Genomic DNA, 12,052 nt, shown 5'->3' with positions numbered 1-12,052 from the left:
TGCTTCATCCAGCCATCATCTTCTCTTGCAAGATGAAATTTTTCATCTTACATGGAAGGAGGCAAAGAGGGGAGGGCTGCAGAAGTGCAGAGCATTTCAGAGCTGCACAGTTGTGTTGATCCAGCACACTCAGCAACTACTGCACCCGAGCATCCCCTGTGCACACTGGAGCAGACTGATGACTGCTCAGAGGACCTGAAAGTCAGTCACTGCCTGGGACAAGCTTGGCATAGCAGAGGTGAGAGAGCAGCCACTACAGACTTCAGCTCTTCCTCCTGCAGACTGAGCCTGGGCAGGGAGATTCCACTCAGGGAGCAGCAGAGGACAAAGCCTGGCCAGGTCCTGCTCAGCCCACCAAGGGGCCAGTTCCTCCCCTTCTTCCACAAGATCCTGCTGATTCCAGGTGATGCAAACCCAAACCCAGCTGCTTCTCACCACACAGGGAAGAGGCAAACCAGGGCTCTCCCCACATACCCACTTCATCTCCAGGACAGGCAGCACACCCATTCTCAGCCCAGCTGCAATCCAATCCATCCTTGCTGGGACACAGCCATTGAAAACACAGGGTGAAGGAGGGGACAAGGTGACAGCAAAACCCCAAGTGATGTAGGGCAGCATGTCAGCACCCTGACTGAAGGACACCATGTAAGCAGTTACACATGGAAACCTGCCCCAGCACTTCCCCAGTCTGTATCTGGTTATGAGATTGATTTTTTTTCCCCCTTCCCCAGGAGGATTAAAGCAACAAAGAGGGAGCACAAAGGGAGAGGTGGGAGGACTGCAGCAGCACGAGGGAGAGGAGAAACCAGGGGCTCCTGCCTTTGATGTTTTTATGATCACATCATTGCAATTACTGTGTTGAGGGCTCGGCTGTGTCACTGGTAAATAAATCATCTGAGGAAATTAACTGTGCAGGGAGCCTGCACCACAAGTCACAGCAGGTAAAAAAATAAGGGAAGTCAAAGCATTTCAGGGGAAAAACCCCCAAAATATCAGGAAAACACAATATCATATTTCTAGTAATTTCTCTTGGAAAGTATAAAATCTGGGCAAATGCCTCAGCAGGGAAGACAATGGAGATTTGAGATTCATCTGCTGTGCATTGGGAGATGAAGCCATCAATTAATCATGGGGCTACAAAGAAGATAAAGAACTCAATTTGTCTTCTATGAGGGAAAGCCTAGCACTCCTTTTTCTGGGGATACCCCTTCTGATGCTGCATTAAAACCTATGCAATATACTAGTTAGCTTTGTGCATCACGAAAATACATATGCTAACTCTAGACTCTGCTCCTTGTGCCTCCCCCCCCATCACAATAAATGAAGTGATATGTAACACATCATGATTACACAGATTTTCATATGCTATGGTGTTTCACTGGGTGCTCTGAAGCAAGATGCCATTCCAAGTACTTAATGGTACTTGGGTAGCCTATTAGAGGGCAGATTTAGACTAGATATTAGGAATCAATCCTTCCCTGTGAGGGTGATGATGCCCTGGCACAGGGTGCCCAGAGAAGCTGGGACTGCCCCTGAATCCTTGGCAGGGTTCAAGGCCAGGTTGGGTGGGGCTTTGGGCACCCTGGGCTGGCAGGGGGTGTCCCTGCCCATGGCAGGGGTTGGTACCAGGGGGCCTCAAGATCCCTTCCCACTCAAACCAGTCGGGGATTCTGTGATCAGTTGATTTGAGCTCTCTACTATGGTGATGTTCATTTCAGGTGAGTAACCAGATCCATACCAATGTTAAAGCATTTGCCCAAGATCACTGAGGTGAGGAGCAGCCAGTGCCTGCACCTGCCCCACTCAGCCATGGTACTCAACACCCCAAAAGCCCATCGAGCAAACCAAGCACAGCAAACAAGCCTGGCACAGGCACCACCAGCAGCAGATGGGATGGACCAGTGGGTAAGATACCACTGACCCATGGACCTTGGGCATTATCTTCCCTCTCCCTGTGCCCTTCTGCTCTCATTCATTCTCTCCAGGCTCAACCACACCTAATTTCCTCTTAGCATCTCGCCCGAAGTACCACCTCATCCCTCCCTCCACATGCTCCCAGTCCATGTGGCTCTAGAAATGCTTTCTAAATGCCTACTTTGCAATTCAGAACATCCTTAGACTCCTCCATCAGCTGAGTATTTGCCTATAATCCCCTTTGGATGTAAAGTGTTTATGGAGTATTACTTACAAGATTTAACTCCAAGATGATTAATTCGGTTCTGTGATTTTTGGCTTCACTTTGATTTTAATGTAGCAACAGAAAGCAAAGTTTTCTCTATCTTATGGACTTTGCTTTGAATCAAAGCACTCACAAATTTAATGAACAGATTTATAACCCTGAAGAGAACACAGCTTTTTTTTTTTTTTTAAATGCAAAGTACCTCCACTTTTACCCACCCCCTCTTCTGTTCAAGCCCACCTAGCCATGGTGAGAGCACAAATTCTATCATCACATTCCTTTGAGATCAAAATCCAACCTGGCCAACTTGCAAGCATTTCAAGACTAGAGCAAATGGTGAGGGATTGGAACAGGCTGCCCAGAGAGGGGGTGGGTGCCCCATCCCTGGGGGTGTTCAAGGCCAGGTTGGATGGGGCCCTGGGCAACCTTGTGTAGCTCCAGGCCTGGAGGTTGGTGTCCCTGCCTGTGGCAGGGGGGTTGGAACTCTGATCCCTGGGGTCCCTTCCAACCCAGACCAGTCTATGATTATTGGCAAGAGCCAGCACAATCTGGCCAACATGGTGCTGCTCCTATTCATGTGAGAGGCACCACTGAGGGATGACAATGCACATCCCAGCCCAGTGCACACACAACATAGATTGCACCATTTAATATCTCTGCTGGGTGCAAGAGTCTCAGGACTATATATATATAGGTTCATGCCTCTGCTTTGAGAGGAGCACGTTTTACCACTTGCATGTCAACACCCAGAACACCCCCCTCACTTTCAGCCACTTCAACAGCTGAACCATAGTTGGGGGTAGATTTGTCCCCTCCTGGCTGCAGCAATAGCTACCCAGCTTTGCTCCCACAGGTAATTAACATTCACACATTTCAAGGAGTAAAGTGGAGTTACAAGATGAGGTCATGAAGAAGCATTATCCCACAGACAGGGTCAGCAGGTAACCCCCTTAGCTTAGCCTGGGCTGCTGCCAGTGTGGTAACTATCTACTCCAGTTGCAAGAGAAACTGCTTTACTCCAAGGAGTATTATCTCCTTGGCACTTTAGGAATTAAACAAGCATCAGTAAATATTGTCAACCTTGACTATTGAATAGAAGTGATACATCTTAGCTGAAGCCAGCTGCAGCTGCTGTGGAAGGTTTTCCTCCATTCATCTTCCCAGGGAAAGTGGTTTTGTCTGAAACCTCTGGCTTCCTTCCCTTTACATCCCTGATACAAAGCAGGAAGGGAGGAGCACCAGCAGGAGACTCTTCCAAGTTTTGACACTCCTGTGCTCCCCAGCAGTTTAACTCACTTCCTGAAAGCTTTGATTGAAGACCACAAAAGTGTTATTTACTTCCAAGACTGCTTAAAACATACAATAGAAATGTGAATTTTGCTAAATGAACATCTCAAATCAAGCCATGCTTTCCAGTCCTAAGCAGTACCAAAGAAAGCAAAAGCACTCTAATTCTGAAAGCAGCCTCTGGTTACACACAGGCTGAAGCATATACCACTGCATCTCCCACAGTACCAACCTTCACCACTTCTCAGCTACCATTTCATGTGGAAGCTTACACTGAAATGAAATCTGAAAGACCTCAGGCTGCCTCTCAGCAAGACCCACCAGCTAACACCACTTCTTCCCTCCAATAGCTGTGTTTCCAATTGCTGCACCTTTGAGCACCTCTAATTTCTCAGACTAGTGCAGCACTGGCCAGGGCAGTAAGTCTTCCCACCCACGTGACCCTGCATAAGAGAGTCGTTCTAAAAGGTAATTTATCCTCAGAACAAAGGAAGCCTTCCTTGGCAGGAGCCTTACTGCATTCTAAGTCAGCACCAGTCACCTTTTCACAGGAAACCTGATTTCATCTTGCTAAGAGATCACAGGCTGCTTTACATACATCAGGATCACAGAGCAAAGCAAATAACCACCCTTTCAAGAGCCTGAAAGGGTAAAACATACCCAACACAGGCAAAGTGAGGGCGTTTAAAATTATGCCTATCCCACTAGAAGTGATGTTGGAAGTGCTGGGTGAGAAGCACCCATGGATTTCTCCCATCCTTGGCCCGAGATGTGACACAACCTGCATTACCTGACAGTTTTACGAGGGTGATGGCATTGCACAGGGTGTGTGTGACACCAGCAGTATTGCAGCACACCTTTAGTCTTGTTGCAGTTGGCAGCCAGGGCTTGAGGAGCAGCAGGACAGACACAGAGCAGCCCAGCTGTAACACACATTAAAAGCCCTGAGACCCTGGGAAGAGCCTGTGTCAGGCTTCCCAGAGGGACCACGCTTGCTGCAAAAGATGGATTCATTATTTATAGCAGAAAACAAGGTGGCAGCTGAGGAAGCCACTCACAATTTAGTAGATGCCTTGATATGCTGCATTATATAACTGACACCTACACACACACAGAGGCTTCTGCTGTCACACCAAGAAAGCTTTCCCATTTTTAATCAGGAACACAAGCTTTTCTATTAATTTCAGCAGAATCGGGGTCTGAACTCTAAGTCTCCTAAAAGCTTGATGGATGATGGCAAAATTTGCTTCTCTCTACCTGGAGCCCTGGAAGCTTTGCTGGCCACACCCTTATCTGTCTGCTTCCCAGTCAGTGAACATGATTTGATTTTCAACCATTAATTCTTCACACAGAAGCACTGGATGGCCAATATCCTCAGATTTGCACTCCCATGCTACTTGCTGTCAGGAGTCATCAATTCAAGGGGCACAGTGACAAGCGGCTGTTCTGATGTAACCCTTTGTTGAACAGCTGGGCACCTATTAACCTCTCTAAGGGGACATGAAAGTTCAAGCTCTTCATTTCCCACTAACCCAGTGGACACCAAGCCATGGCACTTGTCCTAGCTGTACTGCCCCTTGTCATTAAGCATCAGTGATCTTTTCTAACACTTTATGGAGAATGCAGATCTTTCTGCCAGCTCCTTCATCACCCAAGAGATACAGTTTATATGCCACTCTGTCCTTCAGATGGCCTTGGGAATCCCACACCAAACACACTGCTTATCTGAAGGTGTTATATGGTCTGAGTCACATAGAAAAATGAGGTCCAGAAACAAATCCACACAGTCATTGTGAAATGGATAGGACAAGCTGAGGGGGTTGTTCCTGCTCTGCAGTATGCTTTCAAGGGAAAAGCACCTTAAAAGCATTTTGGGTTGTACTCCTGCTTTCTTTTTTGTGGTAATCCTGTAACAGATGTGAATAAATCCAGACATATTCAAGCGAGCCCAAGAAAAGGTGATGTCAGAAATGCAAAGTTCTGACCACCCCGAACACAAGGCCACTCACAGCAATGGGGATACTCAGGATGGGCTGTGCTGGCTCCAGGATGAGCCGCAATCCATGGTCCTCACTCCCCATCCAGAGCCCTGGCTGTGTGTGAGCACCTGCATACATACACAGCAGTTGAGTTTCTGAGAATCTGTGCCACTGGCTCCAATCTAGTACCCCTTTCTGCCAGTTTCTTGGCTCCTGCTACAACACCAGGAAGCTGTGACTTTTAGATGTTGCCAGCTCAGACTCCTGACTGGGTGACCAGGAGCAACCCACTGTCCCCCAGTGATGCCCAACCTGATGTTGCTACATTGCTAGCACCACAGCTCAGCAAAGCCTTTGCAGACATCCTAAGGAAGGGTACCAGGGGGAAAAAAAAAAGAGGGCACATGAAGGCAGAAATTAAAATGTAGCTTTTATTTATTGTTTTCAGCTGTATGCCACAATTAGCCTAACCCAACAGAGGTGCACTGCAATATTACACTCCCTATGACTCCAGACTTCGATGCTCTCAGCTCACCACCCCCATTTTCTGCCCTGAGCAGCTCCCACAAATCAAAGCAGGTACTCTGTGCAGGCACACAATAACTGCAGCCAGGCTCTCTGCCCGAGGACAGACATTAAACATTTGCCCCAGCAAGAAATACAGCAGATGAATCCAAACTAGATTTCATTTTATTCCTCTACCAGAGGAAAGGAAGGAAAAGAAGAGCTTGCTCCTTGTATTGCTATTCTGTCTTACTGCCAGGAATTGCATGGTGAAAGGCCTTTTTAAAAAAAACCAACCCAAATGTCTGTTTTCTGAAGTTCTCATCCATCACATGGCATTAGAGATACTCAAGGGACTCTGCTCTGGCTTTACTGTGATTTAACATGGAGATTTGCTGCCCCCCTTGCTGCCTGCTTTATTTTGTGGTCTTGGGTGGCATTAGGCTTTGAGGTTCAGTAGCTGCAAGGGGGTCTCCCTGCATCTTTAGTGCAGGAAGTTGTTACACCCCCTTCTTTAAAACCACTTTCTTGTAAAAAAAAAAAAGCATCTTATGACTGACTTGAGACAGTACAAAACCTGGTCATTCTCCAGGTTTTACCCAGAAAAAGGCACGTTCTGAAGTTTAGGAACACAGAGCATCAAATTGGAGAGGGGAAAGAAAAACGTAGAGCAAATATTACAAATCCATAGCTACTGGCAAAGGAGCAGGGGGAAAAACAGCATGACAATAGGGTAGAGGGCAAAAAGAAGGGAAATTCTTTGCTTACATGAGTGACATTAAAATACACACACACACATGATCACACACAACATTTACCCCTGGGAACCCCAAATCTATGCCTAGCCTGTGCAAGCAGACAGCAGAGCCATGACAGAGAACAGGCCTGTAATTAGGTCTCTGTTGTGCCATCAACAAATATGGCATTTATGAACATACATCCCCAGAGATGTGAATCCCACACATGCACAGTTGAAGGCTCATCTGTCTCCTGTTTGCAACCTCACCTCACACATTTCATTTCAGGTTTGATTATTAGATGCCCACAAGCACTTGTTAAGTAGATTGAAGGAGCCATGGCAGAGCAAATCCCAGCTCTGCTGTTAGACAGGTCCAGCAAACCAGGAACAAAGGGTCTGTGGCAGTGCACGCTCATCGTGTCCCCATCAAGGCATGAGAGGATGCAAGAGCAAAGGGCTGTGCCCGTCTCTGCAATGAACAGCACCAAGATACTGGCTGTCCCCAGACATCACATCCCTGCTTAGTGGGACTTGGGAAATAATTTAGCCTTGCTCTTGCTGCAGGGCCAAGGGCAGGACCTGTTATCACTGCTGAAGATGCAGTATCTATTGTGACTTCACTCAAACAAGGGATGTTGATGGCCAACCAGCCAGGGCTCCTCCAAAGGGCTCTCAGGACACAAGGTCACTCTCCAAATGGGAGAAATGAAAGCCTACCTCAAGAAAGTACAACTGTCACAATGAACCAGGGATGAGGTACAGCAGCAAGGGCATGTCACAGCCATCCAAAGCAGGGTCAGTGCTAGCTGGCTCCGGGAGCTTGTGTGGGAGCAGGAGCTGGCAACATCTAGTGCCTGTCAATGTGCTCATCCATTCAGCCCAGGAGCTCACCCCCAAACCTATTAAAAAGGGACTGTCCATGAAATACTGCAGCCCCAGTGCAGGCACTCATAGTCATCCAGAAGACAGGGTGTATGAATGAGAAGTACATTTGCTACAGCTGTAGCTCACATCTTGCTTCCTATCACAGCCCCCTACCTACCTGGCAGGGCAGACAACCCCAATTAAATTGGAACAACAAAGCTTTCTGTGACAAAGATACATCTAGCACTTTAATAAACAACTCTCAAGATTTATCTGCTGTTTATATTCCCTGTGCTGCCCTAAATGAAGGAAAGGGGCTACTCAGTCATTTTTTAATTTTTTTTTTTCTTTGTAGGACAATTTTTTCACAGTCCCAGAGCCCCTCTCCCCAGTTTCCAACCCCTTCCCCACATGCTCTGCACACAGACACTGCTCCTGGGCTAGGGAGACCTGCCAAGAGGGCTGACCTGCCCTTCACACCCATTGACACAGGGAGAGAACACGTGCCACAACACCTTCCTACAACAAAACCCTTCTGGGAGCATCAGTGACCTCGCTGCTCTTCCCTGCCAGCAGCCCAAGAAACACAAGGCAGATATATCCCTCTTGTTCCTTCCCTGGGCAGAGACCTCCCTGGGAAGATGCTGCACTGAGCTGGGTTCCTGTTGCACAGCTATAAGCTTCCACATTATGGAAACACACAGCTAGACATAAAAATATCAGCTAGTTTTGTGTCTGTGTATAATTTGGCTCTTCCCTCCACAGGCAGGGTAGAGCAGTGGTAATTGAAACACTGTGATTTGCTGTTCCTTTTTTGAAAGCACCTGCACTGACTTCAAATAAGCAAGGCTTGGCCTGACACCAGCCCTACAGAAGGCTGGTTTTCCTTTGTCTCAGCAACATAGGAAGCAAAACAGCCATGAGAAGATTGAGAGACTACCAGATGGAACCTGCTTTAGCAGAGGGGTTGGACTCCATCTCTTCAGGTCCCTTCCAACCCCCACAATTCTGTGATTCTATGGGGGGTTGAAGAGGGAAAGATGAATCTGAAGATACCTTGTGACAGTTTCAGAAACAGAAAGCCTAAAAGCCAGGGAAAGATGACAAGAGTGGAGATTGTAAGCACCAACAAAAGCATAGGAGAGTTTCAGAGGCCATCAGTGGAGGAAAGCAGAGCTGCTGAAGAGGCTGCATTCCCACAGCAGTGCTCGCCATGCCCTGGAGCATCTGCAGCAGCACACACACCCCAGGATAATGTGGCCATAACTCACAGAAACATCAGCAAACAGCAGCAGCTCCGCTCACTGCAATGCCTCCTTGTATAATTTAGCAAAGACACAGACACTAGGCTGTCATTTCTCCCCCTTCAAAGCAACATCACTTATTTTAAGGCTGTTTTGGAGCTGGCTTGGATTTTCTTTAACAGACAACTATGGATTCAGCAACTTTTTCTGACAGAAGCAGCCCAGGTTCATTAGTACAGATTAATCCTGAAAGCAGATAGCTCCAAACAGGTTCAGATTTCGCTAAGCTTGGACAAGAGCACCTTGGCACACATCCCTGGGTAACAGCATCAACGTGCCTGGAAAGCCTCAAGAATTCATACTCCATTTAACACTACTGGGCATTTAATAACCAGCTTTCAGAAATACAGGGCCATTGGAAGACAGTCTCCTTACACATGAGGCTGTGCAGCCACCACAGCTGACTGCACAAGTGGCTGGATGTACAGGAACTCTGGTTATTCCTGCCCACACTGATGTACAGTCCCCACACAGCAGCTGTGCATCCTCACCTCAGGCACTGCTGTGGTTGGCATTTGCCTGGTAGGAGAAATTGCTGTTAATCTGAGGTTGTGAGACACCATCAGAAAGCCTGGGGCTTAATCCTGGCTCAAAGCCTACATTTATACACCCCTTTTTGGAGTGGGGACACACACACCCCAGACCTAGGATTAAGTGCAACTACTGAGCCGTATCAGACAAGTACCTGCCTGTCGATTCAAGTCCACATGACACTCCTCCTCTTCCATCCCCTCTATTTGCATTCACTTCATGCAGCACCAATTCATACAAACCTCCTGCTTTCCTGCACTGGGATCCAGGGAGCTGCACCCACCTCACACAGCCATGCTGTACCTGTGGCCAGGTACCAGGCTGCCAGCACCCCCAGTAGTGCCGGGGTCCCTGACCGAGCCACAGCTTGTCTGCCAGTGATAATTGCAGCTACCTCCAAGGCCACTGAACCAGGGTCACACCTCCTAGAAACTCCTCTTCCCCCAGGACCTGTCCCCCTCCCATTTAATTCTAGGCAAGCAGGAGAGCAGCAGAAGGGACAAGCCCAGATACTCTGCCAGGCACAATGGCTGTGCAAGGAACCCAGGGTTACGTGCACAGACTGACAAAACAAGGGGGAGAAGTATTTCACTCTGCAGAGCTGTGCACGTGCTTTAAGAACGCATGGCCAGCTTTATGGTAGTGATTTGTCTTCTTTAAATGAAGCTTTATAAGATGCATCTCAGGAAGGGAGGGAGGGAGAATCCATTCTCCTTTCTGCCCAGCTGTTTGTTGTTCTAACCAAACCCTCTCTACTCAAAACATAATCCCAAGTCACCTGCACAGCAAAGCCCAGGAGCTGATGCCCAGGGCTAGCAAGCTGTTCTGCAGACAGGCAGCTCTTTAACTGGCATCTCAAACAAGCACCTCTGTACTCGTGCAGAAGAGCTCCCCTTACCCACTCCTTCCCACACACCGTTTTCATCCTACTTGTGCACACAGCTTGGAGCCACGTTGGGAAGCTGGGAATACCCTGATTGGGATATTGCCTACTTGGGTTTTGCAATACTTCAGAGCACCAGCTAGGGCTGTTTGCTAAGCAGTGACAGAGTATTTAAGTGATGCTGATTAAAACCATTCAATCAAGACATCATGCCTTTAGAAATACTGGCTATGTTTAATTCATGCTGCAGCTTTGCTTTTTTCTCCCCCTCACTGAACTCAGCAACTCAGACTGTGCTCCTCCAGCAAGCCAAACACATACATGATTAAATTCTTGCACCTCCAAAGCATAAAAATGCAACAATATTTTGCCTTCTCCAGACTAAGGTCTAAGTAAATTAGACTTTTATTAGGACTCAAAAGCACTTGGATAGAAACTGGCTCACGTCCAGAAGTAACTAACTGGGTGGCAAGAGAAAATTTCTTGGGAAAAGCCATCCCAAGACAAAGGACTTTTGAAATATCAGCTCCTGAAGTAGCTGGTACTGGCTTCTGCTGGAGACAGGCTATTAAACTACCCAATTCATCTGGGTTATTCCTACAGGCTTCACTTGAGACTTTACATTCTGCACAAAAGTTTCCATCACCTTCACAGTGGCAGAGCTGAAAGGGCATTTAACAAGAGAAGCACCAACCCAGCAGCACTGAGCTCACTGACACAAACATCACAAACTCACTAGGGCTCCCAGGCAGCTGTACTGAGTTACAGGTACTTGTTGCTGCTCATTCAAGTAACCCCCCAGTGGTTTTATTATCTGGGAAGAGGAGTGCCTTGCTCTGGGACAGTGATTTCTTGGGAAGCAAAGAGCCTCTCTCTGTCCCACAGGTAAAACCAGCCAGACCCGTTGTCAGGGAGATGGACAATACAGAGGGACAAATCACTTCTGGGCCCCAACCCTTCCTGCCTTTGCCCTTCCAAACTTGCCCTCAAACCACACCAACACCTTGTTTTATGCAAAGTATCAGATTATGTGCATGAAAACACACTGGTTTTTGGTGGCAATCTGCTTGCCCCACATGACCAACAGCTAACTCCACACCACCGAGGGGATGCGCGTAGCAACCTCCCCAAAACAGAGGCACAACTAGAGCAAGCCTTGTAAACCATGGCACAGCCCTTACTAAGGGGAAGCCTCCATCTCTAATTACTCCAGCAGCTGACAGAACAGTCTGTCAAGGCTTTTTTTTTTTTCTCTTCAGGAACAACAAATTCAGCCCCAAGATAACTATTTAATTATCTGCTGCTTTACAATAACCTCCCATCTTCCATCACCCAACTCTACTTTTTAATAAGGAATCTGCAGCAATCTAAGACACAAGTCTAGTTTGATGACAGTTTGACTGAGCACTGCTGGAGGAAGAAAACATGTCCTTGCCACCACAGCAATTAGCAACGACAGTCTCTGCACTGAGCCATCAGTACCATGAGACAAGCTTAAGACACTGCTGCTTCCACTGCCCCAGGTGTGATACAGCTCTGCACACAAATAGCCACCAAACTAGGGGACTTGCAGTGTTTCAGAACTTGGAAGCTAGCACACTGAAGGCCTCAAATTGGTTCTGACTTGGGCCACTTCCAGGAGTTTAACTGGTCAGATAATGAATTCACAGATTCACATAGTAACTGCAGTCACCTGAGGAAGACCTAGATAGGCTGGAAGAGTGGGCTGACAACAACCTGATGAGATTCAAGAAGGACAAACACAGGGAAAATGATTCTGGA

This window comes from Gallinula chloropus, assembly GCF_964237585.1.
Source record: "Gallinula chloropus genome assembly, chromosome: 12".
Lineage (NCBI taxonomy): Eukaryota > Metazoa > Chordata > Aves > Gruiformes > Rallidae > Gallinula > Gallinula chloropus.
Note: the sequence above shows the minus strand (reverse complement) of the source record.